Source organism: Sminthopsis crassicaudata, chromosome 3 (assembly GCF_048593235.1).
Source record: "Sminthopsis crassicaudata isolate SCR6 chromosome 3, ASM4859323v1, whole genome shotgun sequence".
NCBI classification, from domain to species: Eukaryota; Metazoa; Chordata; class Mammalia; order Dasyuromorphia; family Dasyuridae; genus Sminthopsis; species Sminthopsis crassicaudata.
Window position 1 is genome coordinate 506,879,882 of NC_133619.1, and position 24,215 is coordinate 506,904,096.

A 24,215-nucleotide genomic window follows, 5' to 3' on the forward strand; every position below is an offset into this window, starting at 1 on the left:
CAGCCATTCCCTCATTGATGGGCATCCTTGTAAAAGGCTACAACTGAGCAGATGCAAGGTAACCTAGGTCTTGAGGCTAATTACCAATTGGACAATTCTCTATTAACATGTTTGGAGGATGACCCTACTTAACTATTCTGTGCTGGCTCAATTGGTGGGTGTGGACAAAGAAGGGGAAGTGAGATCAGTGATTAGAGTAGGAGGAGGAGATTCATTCTTAGGCCATAGAGAGAGAGGAAGGAGGTGTAGAGATTCCTTTATCTAATCCCCTGAGAGTGACCCCAAAAGAGCAAGAATAAAGACTTTTGCTTATCCTGACTCAGGCTGATTCTAAGATATCCAGGGTCACAATACATCCCTTCAATTTCCAGTTTCTTGCCCCTAGAAAAAAGCTGCTATAAATAATTTTTGTACATATGTGTCCTTTTTCTTTTTTAATCCCTCTTGGAATACAGACCTAGTAGTGATATTCCTGGGACAAAAGGTATGCTTGGTTTTATAGCCGTTTGGACATAGTTCTAAATTCTGCAGAATTGTTGAATCAGTTCACATCTCCAGTAACAGTGCATTCATATCCCAGTTTTTCACATTTCCTCTAACATTTGGAATTTTCCTTTTCTGGACTATTAGTCAATTTAATAAGTCTAAGGAAGTACCTTAGAATTGTTTTAATTTGCATTTCTCCAAACAATAGTAAGAATTTTTTTTTCTCACATGGCTATAGAGAGCTTTGATTATTTCACCTGAAAACTATTACTATCTTTTGAACATTTATCAATTTGGGAATGTTTTTTTTTTTTTTTTAATAAATTTGACTTAGTTCCTTCTATGTTTGAGAAATGAGGTCTTTTATCAGAGAAACTTGCTTCAAAATTCTTTCCATAATTAGTACTGCTAACTATTTATTCTATTCTTTCTCTACTTTCATCATTTCTCCTCTGGAGTTTTGTTTCTGGCTATTCCCTCCCCTAATATGCCTTCTCTTCTATCACCCACATCCTTTCTCATAGTCTCTTTCCCTACTACTTTCCTGCAGGATAAGATAGATTTCCATATCCTATTAAGTGTGTGTTATTCCCTCTTTGAAAAGATTCTGATGAGAGTAGGGTTCAGTCTTCCCCTCCTCTCCTCCTCTTCTTCTATAAAAGTTTTTTCTTGTCTATTTTATGGCAGATAATTTACATCATTCTATCCTTTCTCTTTCTCCCAATATATTCCGCTCTTACTCTTTAATTTTATGTTTTTTGATATTAGCCCTTCATTTTCAACTCATACCTGTGCCTTCTGTCTATATATACTCTTTCTAACTGCTCTCAATGAGAAAGTTCCTATGAATTACAAGTATCATCTTCCCATGTAGGAATGTAAACAGATTAACTTTATTAAGTCCCTTATGATTTCCCTTTTCTGATTTTCCTATTGTATTTCTCTTGAATCTTGTATTTGAAAACCAAATTTTCTATTCAGCCCTAGTCTTTTCATAAAGAATCTTTGAAAGCTCTCTATTTCACTACATATCAATTTTTCCCTCAAAAGGACTGTATTCAGTTTTGTTGGGTAGGTGATTCTTGGTTGTAATCCCAAGACTCTCTCCTAGTTTGCTAGGGTTGGGTTGTTCTAGGTTGTGTTCCCCTCTGACCTCAGTGAGACAAACCTTTCCTGCCAATCTTCCATATCATCTCTGGTATCTGTGGGCTGAAAGATCTGGAAACTGCCACTGCTGCCACTGATTCAGAAGCCCCAATGACTTCTCCTGGTTTGTGGGTACCTGGTTTGCTAGGATCAGTCTGTTCTGGCATGGGCTATGCTAGACTGGGCTCTGTTCCCAGCCTAGCGCAACAGATCTTTCTTGCAGATCTTCTAAGTTGTTTTCAGCTGGAAAATGACTTAACACCATCTTTTCATGAGTTCTGACACTCCAGAATTTGTTTATAATTATTATTTAACAATATATGGAGGAGTTTGGGGAAAAACTTGAACAAGTTCTTACCTTTATTTCACCATATTGGCTTCACTTCCCATTTCTTTTCAATTTTGACAAGTTGATATCAAGATGAATAAACTTGGATATTTCTTGGACAACTTTATTTGACTATCTCTTTTCTTTATACTCTCTTCCTAATTGATTTAATCTACTCTCTTGGTCTTAACAATCACCTTACTTCAAAATTTAAGTTTTTAGTCTTTAGCTAAATTGGACCACTCAACTTTCACTCACACAATTCCCATTTTCAATAAGCATGTTTTTTTTTCTTTCTTTCTTTCTTTCTTTTTTTTTTTTTTTTGCTTTTGCTTTACCTTGTTTCATCTTTTTAATTCCTATCTACCCTTCAAGGCTCAAGTCCAATGCCACATCCTCAAAGAAACCTTCCTTGAATCCCTACTCAGGAATTACCTATCTCTTTCATGGATTCTTTGCAAAATTTTATTTATGCCTTTTGAAAATTATATTTACACAATGTATTGTGCATCAGAGTATTTTGTATCTATCTGCTGTTTTCCCAGCCAAAGTACTAATTCTTTGAGATGAGGGAACTGGGTTTCCTTCATATTTATATCCCCCCAAACTCTGAACACGGTACATGGTAGGCATTGTACCTACACTTTAACTACACTTAAAACTACATTTTAATTGTTTAATGCCAGATTCATAAGGAACTATAAAATTTAGAACATCAAAGGTGGAAATGATCTTATAATATGAAATATTGGGAACTAAAAGATACAATTTTAGAACTTGAAGGGACCAAAAAAAATTATTTTTCAATCCCTTTATTTTGCAAATGATGAAATTAAGGTCCAAAAAAATTTAATGACTTTCAAATATTCATAGCTAAACAGTGGCCAAGATGGTATTAGAACCCACATCCCCTGACCCTTATTTCAGTGCTGTTTCTACCACATTATAGCAGCTAGGTGGCACAGTGGCCTGAAGTCAGGAAGATTCATTTTCCTGAGTTCAAATCCAACATCAGACACTTCCTAGCCATGGGATCCTGGGCATGTCAATTAACACTTGTTTGCCTCAGGTTTTTCTTCTGTAAAGTGAGCTGGAGAGGAAAAATAGCAAACCTTTCTAGCATCTTTACCAAGAAAACTCCAAATAGGGTAATAAAGAGTCCAATATAACTGAAAAATGAATAATAACTGAATTACACTTGTTTCCTGTACTCATATGATATTGCTTTAGTTACTTTCTCAAATACAATTTTTGAGATCTGATGTCTACTTTTTTAAAAATTGTGTTTCCCTCCACATTGTCTATATTTTAGCTATTATTTCTATTAGTGTGTTTTATAAATAACAATGTGGTCATCGTTTAATTATCGATATCTGGATTATATATTTTATGGATGAAAACAGATGTATGATTATAGCAGGATAACTAGAACTTTGACTCCAGGTGTTGATATCTGGAAGAGTATATATCCTCATCAACATAAGTCTCTGGGCCCACTGACCACCTGAAAGTTTTGAGCTGTCATTATCTCCTCCCGGTGCCTTGTCTAGTCCTTTATCAGGATCCTATCACTGTGAAAAGTGCCTTAGAATCCATCCCTTAGAATTTCTCCCACATGCAAATCCTCCCAGCATAATGTTATTGTTGTTCAGTCAACTCTTTGTGACCACATTTTTGGGGGTTTCTTGGGAAAGATGTTTGCCATTTCATTCTCCAGTTCATTTTATAGAAGAGAAAAAGGCAGCAAACAGGGTAAACTGATTTGCCCAGGGCCACATAGCTGTTAAGTGAATGAGACCAGATTTGAACTCTTTGTGTGGAGCAAGTATAAAGTACGGATATGGTGAAGAACTTACAGCACTGTTAAATTCCTTTTCTGTATTCTATCTTCTCTAGGTCTCTGTGACCTGCATAGGTATGTTCAATGTTTAGGCTACTAATTGCTTAGATTTTTTGATGACATTTATGTCTGTCCAGGCTATTGATGTTTAGGCTACTAATTGTTTAGTTTTTGAGATATATGATGACATTCAATTAACTGGTGGGGAAGGGGGGGGCACCTATCTCTTAATGTTCCCCAAACTCATGATGTAATCCTTTTGCAATTAAACCTATAAAAACTGTATATCTTCCCTTAGTGCTTTAGCCCTTCTACCATGAGCTTTCTTTCTTTCCCTCCTCATGGTGGAATTGTTCATTCTCATGAGAATTTGTTAAATACATCAAATTTCTGTGAAATTTTAAAATAAAATTTCCAATTTCTGCAAACCCCAAAGCAAGAAAAATATCTCTTAACCTCATTTTAAAATGAAAAAAAAAAAAACTTAATTACAGAGGTTAAGAAGCTAGGCCAGAGACAGCTAGGTGGAGCAGTGGACAGAGTATCAGCCCTGAAGTCAGGAGGACCTGAGTCAAATTTGACCTCAAACACTTAACACTTCCTAGCTGTGTGATCCTGGGCAAGTTACTTAACCCCACTTGCCTCAGCAACAATAAAATAAAATAAAAATAAAGAAACTAGTCCAGGGTCATGCTGTGAGTGTCATTTCTGGATCCAGGTATCTCCATAACTGGTCCAGTACTCCTCTAGACTAGCATTGTAGAAAGATGTTGCAGGACAAGAATTTAAGTTAGTTTACTACCTTGTGATCTTGTACAAGTCATTTAATCTCCTTGTGTAATGAGAATAGATTCAAAGACTTCTGCATTCCCTTCTAGTTATAGATCAAGTCTCTTCATTGATAGAAAAACTGGTGGAGGAAGCAGAATAGAATTTGATTCCTACTGGGTCTGGTGGATAGATAAGTGAACTAACTAGATGGGCTCAGTGACAATGGGTGAGGGCAATTGGATCAGGGAAAGAATGTTATTGGTGTTATTAGTTACAAAAAACAGCCATTTAAGCACCTTGCAAGACCCCACAGAAGAATTAAATATAAAAGAATAGAAATTGACTTGTCTGTGAACTATTTCTATTTAAATTCCATTGAAAAATAGAAGAATAAAATTATTATTAATAATAACATGAGTATCAGGAATTTCTATACTTTCTAATACAAAACAATTTTCAATTCATGATCCTGAGAGACAGGTTATTGCAAGGTTCCAGATGAACAAATGGATGCCCAGAGAAATGAAGTCACTGATATAAGGATAAGTTAATATGGAGGTACTGGTAGACCTGAAACTCAATTTCATTCTTTATTTTTGACCTTTGGGTTCTTTCAACTCTACTACACTGCTAAGGTCTAGATCAGTGTTTCCACAGTCACACCTCCCCCCCAAGTAGTCTGTGCCAATATCTAAAACTAAGCACTTCCCTGTTTTTAATAAGATCTTTCATTCCTTCTCCCAAACTGAGACTTGTGGGAGATATTGTGTGTGTGTGTGCAAATCCATTCCTAATAGATTCTTTTGGCCAATTCATTCCCCTGATTTTACATTTGAAAGAGCATTTGACTTTTCACTCAGCCTTTCTCAGGGGGACCCTTAGAAAGGTTTGGAAACCTGTCAGAGATTAACTTCTTTGGAGATAATGCCTCCTTCACCCAGGATCCCCAAAGCCTTCCTATGTGCTGACAGGACAGCCAACTAGCCACTTTCTCCTGACACTCTTATTCTTCCCTCACCTATAAAATGAAAGCTGTGACTTAGACAATTTTGGGAAGGGGGGAATCAATAAACAAAAACATTTTCAGTCAAATGTTTTTGCATGGGAGTCATATTTTAAACAAACTGTATTTGGAAAAGAAAGCAGAGAAACAGAAGACATAGACAACTAGTAACCTTTCTCTTCCTCCTGCTCAATATCTTCTCACGTCCACCATGCTTTCTTAATGTTTAGGGATGCCTTTGCCTTTCAAGCAAAACAGACAGACAGACAGAAAGAAAGACGAATAGATGAGAAAATGAAAGAGTGTATTTATTAAGCATGCATATGTATTATATATTGAATACTGTACTAAATGGTGGAGATATAAATACATGCAAATAAGTACAGGTCATTTAAGCACTGAGGATCCTTATCTTTATAGTTATAAATGAGTCTTGGGTCCCAGAACAGAGCTACATGTGCTCCTGAATGGTTGAGAGTAATTCTCTAGTGCTATGTGAGCCCCCACTAGTGTGAGGTGGAGACACCCCTAGATTAGCAATTGAGAAAGATATAAATTTCATACATTGCCTAAAGACATGATTAAATGATTGAGTGGTCTTCTTTGCTTCAGGTTGGTCTCTGTATTTGGAATTCCCTTTCTTCTCTTACTCATAGAATTTCTATAAATGCTTTAAAGCAACAGTTCTCAAAAATGTGATCTGGAGACTCCTTTGGAAGTGCCCAAGGTCAAAACTCTTTATAATGATACTAATATGTTTCTAATATATTAAATAAATAAAAATAAATATGGTAAATATCAACCTGAATAAATAAAAATCTTGGGGGAGGTTGTTATCAATAATTTTGAAAGTTATAAAGGGGTCCTGAAAAGAGACCAAAACTTTTCAAAATTCCTGCTTTAAGCATAACTCAAACACTAGCTCCATTTCACTCATTTCTCAATATAGCACTTTGTTCTGTAATTTTATAACATAATTTTAATATAATATTCTAAAGATAGTTAAAGAATGTTACGTTATAATTGTGTTATGTATTTGCATTTATATATACTTTTATAATATACTAAAGATAGGTATGTATATATAAACTGTTGTTATATATTATACATATATGTTTATGTATATATGATATATATATGTGTATATATGGATAGACAGATAGACATATAAATAGACACATAAATAAACAGGTAAAAAAGTGAGACACATCCCCAGACAGACAGGCAGACAAATAGATATACCAGCCTCACTGGTTGCTGTATACTTCCACTCATCTGTTAAAGGGGGTAATATCTCTATTACCAAGCTTACAGGATAAGAAGGAAAGTGCTTTCTAGAATTTAAAGTATTATACAGTGTGCCTCAAAAGTCTTGTGACAGTTTTCAGTTTTGATAATCTAAATCTGCCCCAAGATGTTTGAGATATCCTGCATAAATGTAAGCTCTTATTATTTTATATAGATATTGGCACATAGTAGGTAATTAAAATTTATATGTTGACTTAACTAATTCAGCAACAAATAAATAATAGATTTACTGTCCATTAGAGCTCTTTTTCATAATTCTTGAAGATTTTCCAGAGTGGTAAGACTCACCAGAGTGGATATTCTGCTTCGCATTGGCTTTGAGAACCCTAGATCAACTCCATTCTATAATAAGCCATCATGGATGACCCTGGATTCTCAAAGCCAAAGTTAGCAGAACAGGAAAGTTCTATCAAATTGAAAAGATTTCAAATATGGGTTCAATGAGGGATAAATAGGTTGACTAATGTTTTATCACAGCAATAGCAACAATAACAATAATAACCATAATTGTCATAGTAATAATGACAAACGATAATAATAGTTAACATTTATCTAGCTTTGAGGTTTGCTAAGATCTTTACAATTATCTCATTTGGTAGTCACAACAACCCATTTTACAGATGAGAAAACTGAGGCAAACAGGTAAGGGACTTGCCCGGAGTCACAGGGCTCTGAGGCTGGACTTTTATCATTGCCCCATCTAATTAGAATAGAAGGGGAAAGAAGAGCAGAGAGGGTTCCTGATCGCACCAATAAAATTGTGGGGAAACAACACTGTGCTGATGGACAGCAGCGATAGACTAGAGTTACTTGAAAAATAGGGCTCTGAGTGCCACCCTGGACCCAGGTGATCGCAAAGCGGCAGGAAGTTGCTGGAGGAGAGCAGCAGCAAACTTGCTTCCAGAGAGAAAACTCTAAAAACTCATTGACATTTTCAGCCCCTCTTCAGTCCCTCTTTGCTGCTTTCTTTGCTCCTGCTAGACCCAACAACTCAGCTGGGGGCGAGACTAGCAGCCTCGGTGCCAGAGGTAAGGGGAGCTGGCTCCTTGTTACCACGGATCGGGAAAGCTCTCTTTTAATGATGAGGCTGCTGCAATATTATTGCAACAACCAGCAACCCATATGTTCGATTACAACAGGTTGAGCCACCAGCCCGCTCCCCTGTGCCAGGTCTAAGGGAAAGGAGAGAGGAAGAAGGAAGAAAAAAAAAAATCCGACGCGTTTCTCTGAGAGCATCTACATACTTCCTAGGCAGTGCACAGGGGCCTGGCTCGGGTCAGCTTTAGGGACAAGAGAGTCCTCTCTGGTTCTTTTTTCTTGGGTTATTGAGCCGCTGCTTCCTTTTGTATGTTCCCTATTAGATCTCCAGGGGTTCTGAAGGGCACCCCGCCTCTTTTCTGGACTTGGGATCCGAATTGGAGTCTCTCAGACTGGTACTGCAAGTTTTGCAGCCCAATCTTCTGCCTAGTCTCCGTGGGGAGCAGGGAGAGAGTCGGCTTTCAGGTGAGTCCCAGATATCTGCGCTGTGTTCGGCTCGCTCACGCTGAGCCGGATTGTGGTTGGCAGAAAAGCAACCTTTGGTCCAGGAAGACAGACACTTCCTTGAGTTCCGGGAGGCACATGAATAGAGAAATCAAGTACCAACAAATGAGAGAGGGGGATGGGAACGCACGGGGAATGGGGGGTGGGAGTGAGGAAGAAACGGGAGAAGGAATGGAGGGGGAAAGAGGTAAATTGAGCACTTAAGAATGATGAGTTCACACTTTGCACTTGTCTTTACCTTATGATGCAATCTAGGGGAAATGCACTCCTTTCTCTGTAATACATTCATCTTCAAAATGCTTTCTCGTTAATATTCCCAACATCCCCACCACAAGGGAAGATGGGAAGAATGTCTGCCCCCAGGTTTCATTGAAGCCCAGTGGGGGCTTTTAAAAACACCCTGTGAACTCAGCAAGTGACATTTACACTTCAACATTTCATTTCTACAGACTCAATTCAAACTCTCTGAATTTGGTAGGAATGGGATTCTGAGACACCAGCCCTGGCATCTTCCAGTTTCCTTTTAACCTATGAAGATGAGGTAGAAATCATTTACTGTTATTCTTAGAGAGGGCTCCGAAAGGCGTGAATGGTTCCTATTTTTCTTTTAAACTTTCCTAAGAAAGGGGAGGGAACAAGCATAGATAGGAAAAGCACTGGCCCTAGCATTGGAACTTCAATAAGCAGTCACCAACTTCAATGGTGATGTGCAAATTACTGAATTTTATTGGCCACTTTGGGGAATATGATAGTTTGTCAGGAAATGAAAGAGAATGCCCGCACTTATAAAATTCTATGGAAAATCAATGTGGTGCTTAAGTATATTCTTCTTCAGTTATTTGAGTAAAGAACTATTCTCCAGGCAGCTAGAGAGGATTTTGAGAGAGGTGGCAGCCACCATTGTGAAGAGAGCATTCAGGACCTAACTAAAAGGTCATGCTGATGTTTACTGCTAAACTCATCCACTTAGGGAAATACAGTGTGTAGGGTGTGAAGAATACAGGTCAGTGTCATGTGCGTGACTGAGTTGATTTTTTGGGTTTGTTTGTTTTTGTTTTTGTTTTGTTTTATTGTTGTTTTAGCATCAATTATTACTAGCATTGCTATTGGGCCTTTTTACATGGGGCCTTCCAGGGTCTGAGCAATTCTTTTTATGAGTATTTTCATGCCCCAAATCTACAGATTCCAGCTGCTATTTAGTTCCTTCCACTCTTCAAACCATTCCCATCACTGCCCCCAGCCAGAAAACAGAAAGATGCAGGATGCTGCAGGATCAGTGTCAGAGATATTAAAGCATTCCACAGAGGGACAGGAGTAAAATCTGAAAAAACTACTTAATCTCTCTCTCTCCCTCTGTCTGCCTCTCTCCATTACATATGTGCGTGTTGACTTATATATACATACATACACATGTATATAAACACATGGATGTAAATCTATAGGCATCTTTTATGCTGTGTATATTATGTGTATATTATCTGTGTATGTATATGTATGAACACATACATACGTATATATATATATATATATATATATATATATACATATACATATATAGATATTTCATCCAACAATTGACTGACTTCAACATTCCAACCCCCTTTGATGCTTCTAAATTTTATTTTGGCTTTTTTTTGTATTACAAATTTATTTCCAATTCACAGAACAAAACAAACATTTCCATAACACAGTACAATAAAAAACATGATTGCACATGAAACTGCAAATCAACCTTGTACAGCTTGCTATTCCCTCCAAATATATAACGGTTATCATGCAAATTTCTTTTTTTTTTTTTTTTTCTTCCCTTTCCTCCCTGTTCCCGCCCTACCCTAGAGATGGCTACCATGAAACACAAATAGGTTTCTATTTATAAGTATGTATGTGTAGGTGTATACATACATACACATAAATATATATGAAATTATTCTATACATATTTCTATTTATCAGTTCTTTCTCTGGTTGCAGATAACATCTTCCTTCATAGGTTTTTTGTAGTTGATTTGGGTATTTATAATAGTCAAAATGACTTAGTTGTTCCAAGTCGTTCTTAAAACAATAATGCTGTTACTGTATACGATGTTCTCTTGGTTCTGCTCATTGCAATCGGTTTTGAATTGAAATTGTTTTCTTGATTGTATTGCTAATACAATATATATTATTATGTATTGATATTAATTAAGTAATTAATATTAATATATAATATTTAATGTGAATAGCAGAAATAACTTACTATCGGCCTTCCCAGGATCGTGGCGTGTTAATACCCGGGTAGAACTGTTGTATATATTTTGTATGTACCTAATTATTCATGTGATATCTCCACTACTAGAGTGTACTCTCAAGGACCTCCCTGATGTCAGGGACCAGGTTTTTTTGGTGGGAAACAGGAGGGATACCTTTATTTTTTATTTAATGTTTTTTTCCTCAATTACATGTAAAAACAATTTTAACATTCTTTTTTTTTCAAAGTTTGAGTTCCAAATTCTCTTCCTCCTTTCTTCTCTTCCTTCCCTCATTGAGATGACAAGCAATTTGACATAAGTCATACATAATTTGCCTTTTTTTTGTATCCCCAGCACAATGCCTGGTTAAATAAACATATAGTAAGCACTTAATAAATGCTGGCTAATTGACCAATCTCAGGAAATAGAAAGATATCAGAATCTTGACTGTACATAGAATATTTCATTAAAATATACAATATAAAAAGAAAAAAATTCAGAGATAAAAATATTGATTGAATTCTCAATCATAACTCTCAACCATATTCAATAAATTAGAAAAAAAAAGCCTAACTAAACAAACAATACATATGTATAATATAGCAGTTATCGTGTGAAATATAGTACTACAGGTAAAAAAAAACAAGCACTTTAAGGAGAGATTAGAAGTCTTGAGTTTATTCTGTCACATCTTATGACTTTACTACATGACTCTGGACAAGTCACAACCTCTGTGAGCTTCATTTTGCTCATTTATTAAATGAGGATGCTTTAATCCTCTATCACACAGGATTGTTGTGAGAACAGTTTTATATAAACCTTCAAGCACTACATGCAGAATGAATGTTATTACTAAAAGGAACCTTAAAACATGAATGTTAAACTTAAGAATATAGAATGATAGTAGTTTTAAAGACATAAAATTCTGCAATTGGAAAGGACCTTGGGCAACAAAATATCATAACACTGAATTTTAATTCTTAAAGAAATCTCAGTGTGATAGAAGAGATTTTGGAGATCACTATCTAAATCTCAGGTATCAGCCTTTACAATGTTAGCACTAGAAGGTGTCTTGGAGCCCAGCAGCTTCATTTTACAGCTATGAAGACAGACCCCCAAAGACAAGAAGTGACTTGCTAAAGATCACACATCAAATTAGCAGCAAAGCTGCAACTAAGAAGCCAAGTCCTCTTGATTTTGTTTACATCGTGTTTGTCACTGTAGTATCTAGGAGCTGTTGTGACCCATGTGTCTTTAGTATGAAGCTGAAGGGGGAAAAGAGATTTTTCTCCTACCCTCAAGATCCCCAAGATAAGAAAAGAAAACGTAGAATACCACAGAGTGTGGACTAGGAAAACACAGAATCTTATAGATACATTATAAAAAGATCTATAAAGATTCTGTGTAATACTAGTCCATGCTCTGTGCATTCTATGTTTTAAAAATCCTTCCAATACTTACAGTCTAGATCCTAATGACTTATGTTCCTTTTGGTACTAATAATTACTCACATTCATATACTCTTTAAATTTTATAAAGATATTTCCATATGACAATTGTCTGACAAACATGAGGGAAGGGAATGTTGTAGAGGAGGCAATCTGAGGATTTGAACTCAGGTCTTACCAATTTTGAGTCCAGGGCACATTTTATATAAAAAAAAATATATATATATATGTATATATGTGTGTGTATACATACTAACATATATTTATGTATAGTAGATATGTAAAATAGAATTAATTATATACATTATGCAACACACAAAAATGAAATAAACTATCTCTTCAAGTGATTTTTAAACATTCCAAACTTCCTGATATCACTATTTATTAAAAATTATTTTATGATTATATATTATTATTTCTTTAATAATAAGCAATGCAATTGAATATTTTTCTAAACTTTGAATTAACACTTTGTAATGCAATGATTTGAAGTTCTGGTCCTAAGTTCACTTTATTTTGATAAATTATTTTAATGTCTGTCATGGGTAAAAAAGGTTTCTAACAAAGGGAGGTTGATTGAAATAGAAGACAAGCATTATTGGCTGCACTTACTAAATCATAATATTCATTTCTCATTCCCATTCTATGGAGATTTTTGTGGAAATATGGCTAATAAATATCCATCTTACCTGATTTCACTTGGTCATTCTTGAAGCTTAATTGGAAAAGGTTGCATTTTTATATTTAAAATAAATGAGTTCAAAACCCAGTGAAACTAAATTTTGAAGCTCTTTAAGAAGGTTAGAAAATTCTGTTTTCAAACTTTTCAAGTATTTATATGTGGATGTGTGTGTGCAAGTATTTTAAAATGACACGCATAATTTTTGTCCACAAAAGCTTGTTTTTTTAGATTTTATACTTTCATTAGACAAAATCTTGGGGCCCAATGTATAATAGGGTGAGATTGATCATTAACAATGTGAATATAAATTCACATTTCAAATAATCATAATAATTTCAATTTCCTGGCAGATCTGATTAGATGGTGATTTTTCTTACCTTGGACTGTGGCTAATGAAGAGCTCATACCAGGAGCAGAAATGTCATTTCTACTATTTTTTTGCTATTCACTTATGCTCACATTATTAGTATTATCTTCAATCTGTGGTTTCTTTGCAGGATTCTCTTTAAGCCACTGAGCCATTTTGTGAGGGTTTGTTTAATTAAAACTAGAGAACACAACCCATAAATCCACTCAAAGAGCACAAGCAAACTGCAATATATCAAAATCACTGAAAACAGGATAAAGAGTCAGGGTGCCACTGAAAAGACTTCCCCTTCTGCCAGAATACTTCACATGTCATATCTGACATTATTAATTGATCAGTCAACATATATTTATTAAGCTGCTCCTTAGTAGTACTTGGCACTGGATCAGGCACTGGGGAAAAAAAAATTGGGCCTGACCTCAAGGGGCTTACTTTCTATGATGAGAGATATGTACAGATATAAGCACAAAAAGAATAAAGAAGATAATTAGGAGGCACTAGAAAAGACTGAATAAAGAGGGTAGCAATTAAGCTGAGTTTTAAAAGAAGTAAGGAATTCTGAAGGTAAGAAATAAGGAATTCATGAAGATCAGAGTCCCCTAGTGAATTCGCAAATTTTCAAGAATCATATGGAAAAGCCATTACCTTGTAGTCAGCCTGGTAATGTTATTCCTTCTTCATTTTTGAAGAGGAATAATGACATCAGGAAAGTGATATCTTGACCTCCTAGTGAATTGGTTTTAAGTGAGGCAGAGCTGTGCAAAGTCATCAAGCTCACTCTCTCTTCCAGAGTCACTCAGTGGCAAGACATAGATCACGATGACTGGAGTTAGTCCCATGCAATGAGAGATTATGGCTTTTTAAAGCTAAGATCTTTCCCAGATCTCAGTTTGTCTGAGGCAACACCTATCTAGTGATTAAAGTCTAGGTAAAAATGGAGGTAAAAGATGATCTAGTTTATCTTCATAAAAGAATCAGTCTCTTAGGGGAAGACCCTCTGAATTTCTGGCTAGAACAAAAACAATTGCTATTTACACTCCTCTGAACCATCAGAACCCAAACAATGAGCAAGTAAAGCTGGGGTTGGAACCTATTATCAGCCAATAGGTGACAGCTAGAGTGATTTAGGTTTAAAAGCAAGGTCAAGTAGCTCTATTGGAATCCCAATAATCTTTATCGAAGGCAAACTTGTCAGAGCTATACTTCAAGAAATCATAAATTCAAACTACATGAGACAAAAGAGTTAATTGTCCCAGTTTAAAATATATATATATATATATATATATAGGATAAATAAGTAGAAAAGAAAAAAATCCAGCATAAAATGTAAGTGATCAAAACTTATATTCCTTTGGACAAAAAACTTGTATGATCAACCTAGTGATAAGCCTCAAATGATAAGTGAACTCATATTTGAAACCTTTATGGCCTAATAGGACTTGCCAGAGCTTGCCTTCAGCTGATGTCATCTTCATGAATCTATAGCCTTTAAGAAGTTTGGTTTCTAAGTAAGAGTTTGATGGAGATGAACATATGGGGACAACCTTTTTTCCAATACATAAATCCCATGAGTCCACTAATATCATGGGCACTAATTCTTGCTCTTCAGAGGTCACACAACTTCTAAGGAATAGTTTAAGGTAGCACTTGAACCACACACACTCTTTCTCTTTCTATGGTGACAAACCAGGACATAAAGACAGTTCCTTTTGTGTGAAACAATGTTCAAGGAGAAATGCACCATGGTTGATGTCAAATTAGTCAGAGAATAATGAAATATTAGAGCCAGATCCTTCAAACATGGAACATTTAGGGCTAAAAGGAATTTTAGGGCATGTAATATTAGACTATTGAACATAGAATGTTAGTGCTAGAAGGAACTTTAGAATAAAAAAATGTTAGACTATAGAATGGTAGATTTTGAAGATGATCTAACCCCAGCCTCTCACTGAATCCCAAATCAGAGATGTGCTGGAACAAGCTCATACAGGTTTTGTGAGAGCTGCTTGTTAAATTTTCAGTAAGAGCATTTACACATTGGAAATGAGCAAACACAACAAATCAGGACTTGATTTATTGTTTAATTGTTTGTTTAGCTAGACTTAAGAAAGTGATGTAGAGAATGTTAATAGTGCACTTTAAACTTAAAAACAGCTTAGTATATTTCTTTCTCATAAATCTGGTTGTTAAACATTTATCAGCACACCCCTGTCTAAGATGGATGGGATGACTTGCCAATGGCCATATTAAGTTAGTGATAGAACTGAAACTCAAACCATTTAAAAAGCATTCTCCAAAAACACCTAATTCATCATCATCTCTATAGTATCTAAGCCTAAGGTCTCTGTTTCTCTGACTACCATGACAATGTTTCTGTTCCCAAGGGTTCTGTCTCAGCTTTAGATTGCATTGCCTCCTTTTCTTCCTACCCCAAAAGCCATTTGCTCTAGATCTCTTCCAAACGGGGCCTGAAGGCCCAGTTCGAGGGGCAGCTCATGGTTCTCCAACCTCTGTTCTCTAAGGCATTCTGTCTTGCTGGCCTCGAAATGACTTTGCCGGCTACCTAAACTCCACTGTACTTTGTTTTACCTCATATCACTGGTAGGGATTTGAAATCTGAAATAGATTTCCTCAAGGGAGAAAGGAGTACAATTTGCTTATATCTAGAAACAAAACTTTCAAGTAAGTAGGTATTATTTTCTTTTATCATTTTCTCTTACCATATTTACACATGTCATTTGTAAATAATACGTCACATTTTTATGCTATTGTTGTTGGCAGAATACCTTCTTCCAACCCTGTAATAATAGCTAACATTTCTAATAAGCCTTAAAGTTTGCAAAGTGTTTTCCACATATTATCTCAATTGATGCACACAACAGCTCAATGCTATTACTATTCCCATTTTACAGATGAAAAGATTATGTTAGAAAATTTAAATAACTTGCTCAGGATCACAAAACTAATTAATATTAGAAATAACATTCAGATTCCTGTCTTTCTGATGACAAATTCAGCATTTGACTTTGTTATCTACTTGTTTCAAACCAGAAAATGGAGCAAATAATTCTTTTCCCTGTTTCCTTTTTGGGAGAAAAGAGACTTTAGCCAGATGACATTCACCATGATTAACTAGTGTGAGAACTATGGTTCCCACCTAGGTCTTGTAGCTCAGCATCCACATCTCTTTGATTGTCCAGAAAGCTAACTAGCAGCAATGTTAATGTGAATGTCAGAGTATGTGGAGGCCATCTCCCTGGGAAGTTAGCTGCAAAGGAGGTTTCTCTGAGAGCACACCCTCCATATAGCCTAAGAAGAAATGTAGAAAGGGAGAAATTGTGCCTTCAGCAAAAAACAAATGTACTGACAAGATACTTTTAAGTTTAAACTGCACTATTAACATTTTCTTCATCACTTTCTTAAGTCTAGACAAATGACTAAACAATAAATCAAGCCCTGATTTGTAGTGTTAGCTGATTTTCAGAGTATACATGCTTGCACTGAAAATTCAACAATCAGCTTTCACAAAGTGAATGTGACTTTGTTCTTGGGTTGTAAACACGGAAATAAATGATTCTGAATTGGCTCTCTGTCTTTGAGTTGTTATTGTTCAGTCATTTTCAGTCATGTCAGATATTTCATGAACCCATTTTCTTAGATTTTCTTGGCAAAGATGCTATAATGATTTGCTATTTCCTTCTCCAATTCATTTTATAGATGAGAAATAGGGTGAAGTGACTTAGCCAGAATCACACAGCTAGAAAGGATCTGAGGTTAAATTTGAACTTTTAAAGATGTCTTTGTGATTCCAAGCCTAGTACTTACTATGTCTACTGCATTACCTACCTATTTCTTCCTGTCCTTGGGTATCACCCAATAAATCTGTAGCCTCATTGAGATGATTTATGCTAGTGACAGTCCATAAATGTTACTTTGTGTTACCTGAGACCCAGATATCACTCATAGATACCTTGGGATAATGGAAAATAAGTGTTTCATTTGCCTTTTTGATGATAAAATTTTGGACTTTTACATATGTGTTTCTATGTAATTGAATTTAACACAGTAAATTATATTATACTATCACAATAATAGCTGAAATATAAATGCTTATGGTATACAAAGAGTACTATATCCAATATTTCCTTCCAATGAGAGAGCTAAGTTAGATTGGTCTCAGATGGAGAAACTGATGCTTAGAGAGATTAGGTGATTAGTCCTTGATGGCACTGCTACTAAGTATCTGAGACAGGATATCTAGTACAGATCTCTTCTAATTCCAATGTAATAATATTGAAAAGAGCATAAAGACCCTTTAAAGTTTATCTCAAATGTTGCCTTGTTCTTAAGGCTTTCTCTGATTCATCACATTGGGAATGATCTTTCTCCAAATCATTTTGCATCTTTCTGATATGCTTTGGTATTTTGTTCTGATTTTATCATTATATGGGTCTTACAGATTCTCTATTGTGCATATATATGTATACATGTGTGTGTGTGTGTGCATCACAGTCCACAGAATGATTTCTAGCTTAAGGTTTGTATGTTCATTAGTGCCAAAAAAACAGAACCTGCATATGAAAGGGACTTAAATGTTTGCTGAATTGTTGTTGAGTTGTTTTTCAGTGTTGTCTACCTCTTTATGGCCCCATTTAGGATTTTCTTGGCAAAATACTTAAGTAGTTTGCCATTTCTTTCTCCAGCTCATTTGACAGATGAGGAAATTACAGCCAATAGGGTTAAGTGACTTGCCCAGATTCATGCAGTTACTATGTGTCTAAAGGCATATTTGAAATCAGGAAGAGAAATTTTTCTGCTTCCAGGCCCTGAATTCTAAATATTGAACCACTGAAATGTCCATTTGTCAAATTACCTTGATTTGGACTTGTAGTCAGAAAATCCAAGCTCACATCCTAGCCATGACATTTATTAGTGATGGGATTATAGGACAACCCCACAAAGGATTTCTGCTCTTTGAACTTTAATTTTTTCATCTGCAAAATCCCTCACAATATTGTGAGTATCAAATTAAAAAGTGTGAAGCAGTTTGAAAAAGTTAAAGCATATCAATGCTAGTTACTATAATCATGTGTGAATGAAGGAGAAAAATATTAGCACTATATAGGCATACCTCATTTTATCTTGTTTTGCTTTATAGGTTTTTACAGACATTGCATTTATTATAAATTGAAAGTTTGTGGCAACTCTGCAGTTGAGCAATTCTATCTGTGCTGTTTTTCTAAAAGCATGTGCTCACATAATATCTCTTCATCACATGTTGCTAATTCTTGCAATATTTCAAACTTTTTCATTAGTGTTATATCTATTATGGGGATCTGTGATCAGTGATCTTTGAAGTTATTATTATAATTGTTCTAAGACACCATGAGGCATGCCCACGTAAGATGGCAAACTTAATCAGTAAATGTTGTATGTGTTCTGACTATTCCATTGGCCAGCAGTCACTCCTGCTTCTCCAGTCTCCCTATTCCAAGAGACAACAAAATTGAAGTTAGGCCAGTTAATAACTCCACAATGGCCTCCAAGTGATTAAGTGAAAGAAAGAGTTCATGGATGAATCAAACTTCCTTCTTGTCTCATTTTAAGAAATTGCCACAGCCACCCCCTTCAGCAACCACCACCCTGATCAACCAGAAGCCATCAACATTGAGGCAAAGGCCCCACCAACAAAAAGAGCATATCTCACTGAAGATTCAGATTATGGTTAGCATTTTTAGCAATAAAGCATTTTTAAATTAAGGTATGTACATTGTTTTTAGACAATACTCTTGCACACTTTATAGACTACAGTATAATATAATCATAACTTTTATATGCACTGAGAAACCAAAAAAATCACGCGGCTCACTTTACTGTAATGGTTTGGATCTGAACCTACATTATTTCTGATGTAAGCCTGTACTTACCTTATTGGACTGTTCTGTATAGTGTACTGTGCTCTAGATATCTAGATATCTATATCTAGATATAGACACTATTATGATTATAGTTGTTGTTGCTATAATATTTCCCATATATCACATAGAAGATAGTACTTTGTCATATTCATTGGACGTTGTACTTGTTAAGAGATTACTTTAAAAAAAAATTAACCTTGCCTATTACCTGACTAGAGTTATATTTGTTTTTGTTTGGGTTTGTTTGGATTTATAAGTTCTTTATCAAAACTGGTGTGGGGAAAGAAGGAAGGAAGGAAGGAGAAAAAAGAAAGAGAAGGGAAGGAGGAAAAGAGAGAGAAGGAGAGAAGAAGGAAGAAAGAAGGAAGGAAGGAAAGAAGGAAGGAAGGAGAAAAAAGAAAGAGAAGGGAGGGAGGAAAAGAGAGAGAAGGAGAGAGGAAGGAAGAAGGAAGGAAGGAAGGAAGGAAGGAAGGAAGGAAGGAAGGAAGGAAGGAAGGAAGGAAGGAAAGAAGGAAGGAGAAAAAAGAAAGAGAAGGGAGGGAGGAAAAGAAAGAGAAGGAGAGAGGAAGGAGGAAGGAAGGAAGGAAGGAAGGAAGGAAGGAAGGAAGGAAGGAAGGAAGGAAGGAAGGAAGGAAGGAAGGAAGGAAGGAAGGAAGGAAGGAAGGAAGGAAGGAAGGAAGGAAGGAGATGAAATGAGAGATAATAGTGTTTTCAGTTTGTACCAGCTTATATTTATTGTGTATCTACTAGGTACAAGGCTTTTCACAGGACACTGTTGTGGGGAGATATATTTAAAGGAGGCCATTGTCCCTGACCTCCAGAACTTAGAATCTGGTGGATGGGACAAGGTATAATAATCAAGCAGAAGGTGACATTAACAGCATATGATGTAAATAGCAGTTCAGAGAGCTCCTAGGAGATTTGTAAGTGCGTGTGTTACTGTCTCGATGCAGTGGATTTCTAACATGTAACAGGAAGGCAACAGCACTGGAACCTGGTAACAGAAAAAGAAAGGATCACATTGCTGGCCCTCCTGAGTCACAGCCCTGAAGGCAGGGTCTAGGTTGTTGCCAGGATCACAGGATCTCATACAGTCAGAGATGGAAGGGAACCTTGAGATTGTTTAGACCAGCTCCCCGATTTTACAGGGGAGGAATTAATGAAATTCAATCATCAGTCGAGTCACTGAATTGAATAGTAGAAAAGCCTGTTCAAGGAAAGGTTAGGCGAGGTGACCTCAGACATCCCTTCCAATTCTGAGATTCTGTGAATCTGCCAATAAAGGAACTAATAAATCTTCATTTCACTGAATCATGGAATGATAGAGCCAGAAGGGACTTTACAACATACAATGTTAGAATACTGATCATAAAATGTTACTGCTAGTTTTCACATGGTCCAAACCTTTCAATTTACAGATTAGGAAACTGAGATCATAAAGGTGAGATAAATTGCCCATATCCATAAATTTAGTCATTAGAAGAGCCAGGATTCTAATCTGAATTTTTGCTTAAAATTTTGCTTAATTCCCCCCCCCAAAAAAAATGCTCATGATTAAAATTTTTGAGGAGTAAGGAAATGTCATGGGGCAGAGGAGATCTGGCCTTTATGTAAGTACAGATGATACTAAGAAGATTCACCCTATCTTTGATTTATTTTAAATGAATTTACTGGTGAATTTTAAAATTTGGTACCTACTGGGTGCTATCAAATGATGGGGTTGCTTCATTCATATTTTATATATTTGCCCCAGCCTCAAACTCCTGGGTCATCATGTAGTCCCATGCTGACTGTATAGAAAAATGGCCTCCTTCTTTCAAAACAACTCCAAGGATTGTTGAGACAGCCTGTGTGTCTCAATGGCATTTACATTCACCATCTGGGTAGTTTTCTTCTATAGAAAAAAGGATTTTAAAAATGCAATTCTTGCCACATTTGAATTCATACTAGGAAAAAATGTGCTGAATAATAGCTAAAATTTATATGGCACTTTCTTTAACAAGTACTTTACATTTTATCCTCAAAATAGTAGTAGGAGGTAGTATTCCCATTTTACAGATTCAGAAACCAAGACAGATGACAATTTAGTTATTTGCTCTAGTTTATAATATTGATAGCTAGCATTCATATAGTGACTATTAGATGCCAGGCACTTGTTAAGCTTTACAAATATCTCATGAGGTGCTTACACAATCCATTGCTGGGATTGTTGGGAGAACAGAAAGAGGTAAATGGGACATGTAAATAAACTACTATACTAAGAAGAATGAGATTATAAAAAAGGAAATGTAGAGTAAGAGGGAAAAATCACTTTCAGGTGGCAAAATCAGAAACAGGAAAGTCTTCATGGAAAAAGGACACAATCGAGGTGAGCCTTAAGAGAAAAGCAAGATTTTGTTAGACAGAAATAAGGATCATGGACCCCCAAAGCTGGATGGGATTCGTCCCAGCATTCAATGATACCAAACCAGTGCTTTTTGAGACATGTGAGTTGACATTTTATGTGAGGTCAGAGTGGGTGAGAAGAGACAGAAGAACAACTAAGATCCCAGTTTGTCCAAATAGGGATCGTGTGAAGATGAATACTGTAAAGAAAGCCTATGATGGTTCATTAGAACCAGCTTGAAAAGGGCCTTAAATACCACCTATGAAGTTATTTCATCCTATGAGTAGGAAGAAAAACTGAAGATTTGTGAGAAGTGTAATAACAGGATCAGGTTGTATCTTAGGAAGATTATTTTAGGGGTTGTGAGAAGGTTAGATTGGAGAATGCTATGGAAAAAAATTATAGTAACAAAAAAAGGAAGAAAACAAGCATTTATTAAACACCTAGTGTGTGCTGGAACCTGTTGTTAAGTTCTTGATAAACATTGTCTCACTTGATCAACAGCTCTGTGAGGTTGGTATTATTAATATACCCATTTTATGGATGAGGAAATTGAGGGAGATAAATTAACTTTCTGAGATCATATATCCAGTAAATAGCTGAAGCAGGTGTCTTTCTGACACTTTTTCCAGGATACCTTGCTACCTCCAATACATTACCACAGCCATGCTTAGCAATGCAGTGTATATGTGCATATTCACTTTATTGCTCTTCACTTTATTGTAAGGTTGTTGAGGGATGGAGAGATCTGGATAGGGCACATAAATAAGCTATTATATAAAATAGAATGTGATTATAAAAAAAGGAAAAGTGAATTAAGGGAAAGAGATCACTTTCAGATGGATTCATAGATAGTGAGTTGTGTTTTTTTATTTTTTTATGAATTGAAGATTTGTGGCAGCTCTTCATCAAATACATCCATTGTCACCAATTTTCCAATAGCATGTATTCATTTCATGTCTCTGTGTCACATTTTGGTAATTCTCACGATATTTCAAACTTTTCATTATTATTATGTCTGTTATGGTTATCAGTGATCTTTGGTATTACCATTATAATTGTTCTGGAGCATCACAAACCACACCCATCTAAGATGGGAAGTTTAATCCTTAAGTGCTGTATATTCTGGCTGCTCCATTAACCATTGTCTCTCCCTTTCCTTGGACCTCTCAATTCCCTGAGACACAATAATATTGAAATTAGATCAATTAATAACCCTACAATGGGCACTAAGTGTTCAGGTGAAAGGAAGAGTATATGGACTTGATTGTATAGTGGCTGGAGGGCTGGTCTGAGAGTCAAGAAGACCTAGATTCCAGTTCCTTCCCTGGCCCCTCTTGGATGTGTGACCCTGAATAGTTCACTTAACCTTTTGGTATCCCATACAGACTCTCTGAGGCTGTAAGCTCTGGAACGTGTGCCAGTTTCTTTCTCCCCCCACCTCCGCTCCCCCATCAACCTCCCTTTATCCACAAAATCTTGTCTATTTTTAAAAAATAAAACAAAGTAAAACAAAAACAAAACAACTTCAACCAGTGTTGACATGCCTGGGCTTTAGCTCTCCCATACATATGTATAGACTTTGAATACTTTGTTTTACAGATGCCACCCCCCGCCCTGGTGCCCAGGAGGGGACTCCTTTCCTGACAAGATCCAGAAGTGAGCTCAGCCAGTTATTTCAGACAGGCAGTGAAACATGGGCTCCAGTCACAGCTGTTACTGTCACTCACTTTTCCAGTTCTGGGATAACACAATATATGGGTTTGAGAACAGCTTAAGTTATGGAACCATATGAGCAGAGGGACCTGGAATTACTCTGTTTGTTATCCCCATAGTGCTAACATATAGGAAGAAGATGCAAGCCCAATACCAATACCTCCTGTCTTTTATCAACTGATTGCCAATGAATGATTGGTATGGGGAGCCACAGTAATCATCCAATCAACAAGAATTTGCTGAGTAACTACTATGGGCCAGGTGCTAGGGATGAAAATACAATGAATGAAAGAGCTCCTGCCACATTTTTAATTATCCCTATTCTCCACCAATGAATAAAAGTTTGCTTCTGCATTTGCTAAAACCACTCCTTTCTACCAACCAGGACCTTTAAAATACTAGTAGAAAGGCTTCCCTCCTTACTGATCTTATAACTTTCCTTTCTTGAGAATGGTAGACTTCGCCTTCCTCTCTGTAATCCAACTCTGCCCAACTGAGTCCTAGACTCCTAACATATGAAGAGATATTTGTTGTTAGGGCAAAAGTAGTCCTTCCATCAAATCAGATATGGCACCTCAAGAGTTGGTCAGGGGGGGCAGGCCAGGTGGTGCAGTGGATAGAGTACCTGAAATCAGGAAGGTCAGAGTTCAAATCTGGCCTCAGACACTTAACACTTGCCTAGTTGTGTGACCCTAGGGAAGTCACTTAACCCCAAAAGGAAAAAAAAAGGGAAAAAAAAAAAAAAGGATTTGGTTAGAAAGCTGAGTCTCTGGTGGCCAACAAGTGATAAGTTCTTGTGTACTTGACTAATCTGGGCTCTCTCTCTCTCTCTCTCTCTCTCTCTCTCTCTCTCTCTCTCTCTCTCTCTCTCTCTCTCTCTCTCTCTCTTTCTGTCTCTCTCTCTCTCTGTCTCTGTGTCTGTCTGTCTCTCTGTCTTTTTGTCTCTCTCTCTCAGTGTATGTCTCACACACAAACACACATGTTCTTCTGTCTCCTTGTTCTTCTCTGTTCATCTCTATCTGTATGTATATAAATTGTTAGCAATTA

General features: G+C 36.3%; 1 protein-coding gene across 1 annotated transcript in view; it reads left to right on the forward strand.

The window, feature by feature from the left end:
• Positions 1 to 24,215, forward strand: part of TENM4 (teneurin transmembrane protein 4) — a 1,584,659-nt gene that overhangs the window by 377,390 nt on the left and 1,183,054 nt on the right. Inside the window, exon 2 of the mRNA XM_074303958.1 lies at positions 8,244 to 8,385. The gene's annotated coding sequence lies outside the window, so the exon portion shown is untranslated. The remainder of the gene's footprint in view (positions 1 to 8,243; positions 8,386 to 24,215) is intronic.